General features: G+C 47.4%; 1 protein-coding gene across 3 annotated transcripts in view; it reads right to left on the bottom strand.

Moving 5' to 3' along the window:
• Positions 1-2898: 2898 nt before the first annotated feature.
• Positions 2899-5532, bottom strand: part of KIF5A (kinesin family member 5A) — a 29675-nt gene continuing 27041 nt past the window's right edge. For all 3 annotated transcript variants that reach the window (XM_077913543.1, XM_077913542.1, XM_077913544.1), the window contains one exon: positions 2899-5139. The gene's annotated coding sequence lies outside the window, so the exon portion shown is untranslated. The remainder of the gene's footprint in view (positions 5140-5532) is intronic.

The raw sequence follows: 5532 nt of genomic DNA, 5'->3' as shown, positions 1-5532 counted from the left end.
TCACCTGGGCCGCCGTCACGTGACCGGAGGCCCGCCCGCGGGCGCGCAGGGGGCGGGGCTGGGCTGGCTCCGCCCCCGCCGCCCCGCCCCGCCCCGCCCCGCCCCGCCCCCCGCGCGGTGGGGGCTCACCTGGCGCTCCCTGCGGGCGGCGGGCGGCGGGCGGCGGGCGGCGGGCGGCGGGCGGGCCCGGCCCCGGCCCCGGCTTGCCTCGGTCCCCGGCCTGGGCCGCCCGGCTTCCCTCCAGGTCGGCGGCTCCTTGGCGGCAACGCCGCTGCCTCCCGGTTTTACCGAGTTTTAGGAGTAACCTCCCGCCCGAGGCTCTAACCCAGAAGTGTCACTTTACGAAGTGGCCCACCCCCAAGTGGTTTCCAGGCATTGTGCGTGTCTCTCACGGGCACCGCCAGGCATCATTCCGCAGGGGGACTGGACTATTCCGAAAGTAGACACGAAGCGGTGAACTAAAACAGTGGCTGCTGGGATGGAAAGAAGAGTGGCAGCTAAAGGGAGAGTTTGATGTCACTTTGGAAAATTCTTAGTGGATGTGGGACTTGAGGGAAGGGGAGACCTTGAGACTGAATCCCAGGCTCCTGGCCAAGAGACCGGTGCTGGTGGCATGAAAAGGGGCAGGTTGGTGAAAAGTTCGGTTTGGAATGTGTTTGAGGGACCTGAGGGCCACTGGACATACGAGCCCAGAACTCAGCAGAATAATCTGGGCTGCCCACACAGACTAATTGTGGCATCTGTGGCCATGGATGACACCCTTCCAGAGAAAGCAAGAACCCTGGTCTAGACCAGCAATTAAGAGGGTAGCGGGAGAAGACTGAGAAGCAAAAGGAACCAGGAGAGCAGGGTCACAGAAACCAGGGAGTAGAGTTTCCAGAAGGAAGGAGTGGCGAGCAGAGTCACATGTCATGGAGGTGAAGCAAGACAAGGATGGAGAAGTGCCCATTGTATTTGGCAACGAGTGACCTTCAAAAAGCAGTTTCATCAGAACAAGAGCCAGTTCTAGGTGGGCTGAGGAATGAATGGGAGATGAAGAAGTGGGGAGGGGAGGCTTGGAATTTTGGTCAGGAAATCTGGCTGTAAAAACAAGATGAGGAGTCACTTATAGAGAAACAGTTGAAACACACACTTTCAGGGCACACTTGGCTGGCTCAATCAGTAGAGCATGTGATTCTTGACCTCAGGATTGTGAGTTTGGGCCCCACGTTGGGGGGAGAGATGACTTAAAAACATATAAAAGAAACGCACTCTTCAGGGAGACTTTACAAGAAGGGGGGAAATCACAAAGATGCAAACTGCCCACCTGCATCACTTTTAGATACCGTATATAATGGGTCTATGTAAGTATCTCAAGAATGAAGAATCTAGAAGGAACTTGCTTTAGTCCAGAAAAGACAGATTTATCACTTGTTAGGAGAAAGAAAGTAAAGGATTGGTGCAAATATAGGTAAGGGAGTAGGTATGGAGGGCAGATGAAGGAATTTCATGCTCAGTTGCCTTAGTTGTTTGCCTAAGAGAGGAGGGGAGAAGGGATCTTTAGAAGTTTCGACCACCTGCTCTGGGAAGCAAGGGAGGAAACTGAGTAGAGGTACAGAGAAGCAGTGAGTAGCAAACAGGGCCAATTAGCTTCCTAGGCTTTCAGTGGCCCTGGAGTTTTAGTTGTACACTTTTCTCCATTGTCTCAGAAGCTCCAAGGTATGAAGAGAGAGGGCACAGAGCCCTGTGCTCTAAAATGGGGCTTAGGGGATGCTCAGCTGGCTCAGTGGGTAAAGCAATGTGCCTCTTGACCTTCAAGTCATGAGTTCAAGCCCCACATTGGGCATACAGCTTGCTCACTTAATAAATAAAATAAATAAAATAAAATAAAAATGAATAAAATGTTAGAAGGGTGATTGTGGTAGATGATCTTGGGATAAGAGAACTGAGTGGTTGGCAAAGGAGGGATTGAGTCCCACTGGAGAGGGACAGAATTGACACTGGGACTGAGGTGATGGTCTGGGGGAAAAATGAAGAGGATGGGATACCATTTTTTAACAAAGATTTTATTTATTTGTTCATGAGAGAGAGAGGTAGAGACATAGGCAGAGGGAGAAGCAGGCTCCCTCTGGGAAGCCAGATGAGGGACTCCATCCCAGGATCCAGGATCATGCACTGAGCCAAAGGCAGACACTCAACCCCTGAGACACTCAGGCATCCCAGAATACCATTTTTGGTTAAAAATTATAAATAACCTAGATTGATGTCCACCAGTAGTGGAATGGTTGAATAAATTATACGTTTATGAAAAAATATATCTTTTCTTTTTTTAAAGATTTTATTTATTCATTCATGAGAGAGAGAGAGAGAGATGGGGGGGGGGGCAGAGACACAAGGAGAGGGAGAAGCAGGCTCCATGCAGGGAGCCCAACGTGGGACTTGATCCCAGGTCTCCAGGACCAGGCCCTGGGCCAAAGGTGGCACTAAACCGCTGAGCCACTCAGGCTGCCCCTGAAAAATTACATCTTTTCTAATGAGGTAAATTTTTTTGATTCATTTATTTTGAGAGAAAGTTAGAGAATGGGTGAGCAGGGGGAGGGGAAGAGGGAGAGAATCTCTTAAGCAGACTCCCCACTGAGTGCAGCCCCAATGATCCAGAGATCATGACCTGAGCCAAAACCAAGGGTCTGTTGCTTAATCAACTAAGCCACTCAGGCGCCCCTATTTTAATGAGATAAATCTATGTATAATGACATGAAAAGATCTCCAGAATATACTGTCAGGTGGGGAAGAAAACAAATGTGTGTTGTAAATATATAGAAAAACATCTAGAAGGATATATACCACACTGTCAAATGCCATTACATACAAATCAGGGAGTGAGGCTGAGGAGAGATTAAGATTGACAACACCACAGAATCATCATTGAATTTATTTTATTTTCAAGGTATCTATGTACATCAAGTAAATACACACTGGGGTTTGTGCGGTTTGGTTTGTCTTCCACGCTGGCATGCAACATTTTGGCAGATGTGAGTGGGCAGGCCAGGTGTCCCTTGTGGTGACCCTGGCTCTCTGGAAAGGGCTGCTGTAGTGGCAGGAAGGGTTGGGGGGGGGGAATGTAGAGTGAAGCTTCTGGTGAAGGCCTTGTGTGTGTGTTTCTTATTTATGTAAGTGAATTATATTTCCCTTACATCTCTCTCCTCATCTGCCTGACACCTTCACGTTTTCTTATGTGTTTTAAAAGAATCATTTGGTGGCAAGATTACATAAAATCCACTGGCTTCTCAGGTGCCCTGTTGGCAAATATTAGCTCAAGTCTACAGGTGCACAGACATCTTCCTTCTTCTCTCATTGGGCCTTTCCCTCTTTGCTCTGAGTTATGTGCTTGGGGCAGAGGAGCCAGGCTGAACCCCTTTCCCTCAGAGCAGTGGTTTGCAAACTACTCTGCCTTCAGGTTCTGAACTCTTAAGACCACTCAAGAGCTCCTTCACTAATGAAGCATTTTCCACCAAATAAAGAAAATGTAAACTGCTCAGGTCTGCATCACTTTGGGTTATTTTTTATATCAGGGTTCTATATAAGATTTGTCTTAAAAAATGTTTGAATATCACTGCCTTGGATTTACTCTTAGATTTTTCCCTGCATTTTTCTATAATTGCTACGAGGGGCCCAACAGGTAAAGGAAGAAGAACTTTTTCCTTGAAGGAGTTCCAGGCCAATATAGCCTGTGTTTACAAGCTGGCATTCACACCAAGTTTTCTTTCCTCCCTTAGAAGCTAGGTGATGGTTGCCTTGCTGCTGGGGGATCCTGTTCTTCCATCCTACGTAAGTAAGACTGGGTATCTGGACACCAGACTTCCTTGATTTGACTGGCTTGTGACCTCCGCATTCCATCCCTGCAGTTACCTAGAAAACCACCTTAGCACCATGTGGAAGGAAAGGACATCTGAAACTAAAATAACAGTTCTATCAATTATATGGGGCAGTGTTGGGAGGAGGGTACTCCCCTCTAACTACCCTCCCCCAGTCTAGAAAATCTGCTCTGCCTCTTTCTTTAAAGTGCACTTAATGCCAGATGGGGACATTATCAAAGAAATTCTGTCCAAAAAATTTTTTTAATGCATTATGGGGAAAAGTCAGGCTCTAGCCTGAAAGGAAGGCATCTTGAGATAGATATTTTGCCAATGAACTGGAAGGTCCCAAACCAAAAGATGGAGATGGGAAGAACATGCAGCCCAATATGGGACAGAGAAAGGAATCCAGCTCATCACTGTGGCAAAAAATACTTGGAATTTCCCAGCCTGTTCACCCTCAAACCCAAAGAAGCAATCACCTGACAGATGAGCATCCATTTGGCAGACTGTTGGACAGGGTCCGCCTCCTCAAATATTCATATTCAAAATATTTTAAAGCAACTCTAGGTTCTATTCATGAGTTCTGGGGCAGAGAATATCAAAAGGAGTTTTGAGGAGAAAGGGAAATGGTCCCTTGAACAATCCATGTCCTGGGTCATTGGGGCAGGGGATAGAGGGACAGGAAGAGAAAGGCAAAAGGTATACTTTGGAGGGTGGAGTTGCACACCCAAACCCCCTCGGTTCAGTCGAGGGGTTATATGAAGAAACTTCTACCTGTAATTTAGCAGTTCTTCCATTTTACCCTCCCCTGTGTATATGTGAAAGAGGAGGAAGAATCTATTTCTGTATCTTCTTATGATGCTAAGACATTCTTCTGTTTAAGGCTTTGTGTGTGTATGTGTGTGTGTGCATGTGTGTGTATGTGTGTGTGCGTGAAGGATCACAGCCCTCTAGCTCCCATTTTTTCCTTTTATCATCTCCATGACTAATACCACTCAGTGTGAGAGACGCATGTTTGAAAGAAGAAACATTCACCCTCCTCCCTATTGCCCCAAATGAGGAGAGTATACTATGCTTAGAAATTGCTAAATACATCATTAGATACTTAGAGAGTGAGACAGAGAGGAGAGAGAGAGACATAGCAGCAGCTTTTGATATATAGATACAGAGTACAAAGAGATACAGAGTAAGAGAAGACATCAAACAGTACAGTTGAACAACAAGGGTTGGGAGGGAGTTGTTAGTATCAGAGACCACAGGTTTGCAGCATGCTGAGAGGAGAGGCCTCAGTCCCTCTTAGAAACTGGGGAAGAAAGAGAAAGAGGTTGTGAGGAACCACCTTGCAGTCCAGCCACTCAACAGGAACAGGATGGCATTTTGCACAAACTTTGACTTGTCTTGTTCCTTTAATATGGACACGACTCTCCCAGCCCCTGCTCCTCTACCTAGCCCTTCCTCTTTCTTCCCCATCCCTACTTCTTGCTCCTCATGCCTTTCTGTCCATGTGTGCCTGACCTATTGTCCTGGAAAGCCCCTGGAGAGGGCTTGGCTTGGATGCAGCCCAGGAAGAGACTGGCCATATTCTCTCATTTATAGTTCTCCAAAGATCCAGAGTGGACCATAAAACAGGCTCCTAGTGTCCAGTCCTAAAGCACGTGAGAAGCCTGGTGACACCCAAGAACCAGGAAGATGCCTG

Source organism: Canis aureus, chromosome 11 (genome assembly GCF_053574225.1).
Source record: "Canis aureus isolate CA01 chromosome 11, VMU_Caureus_v.1.0, whole genome shotgun sequence".
Taxonomy (NCBI): Eukaryota; Metazoa; Chordata; class Mammalia; order Carnivora; family Canidae; genus Canis; species Canis aureus.
This window is presented reverse-complemented; position numbering and strand designations above follow the sequence as displayed.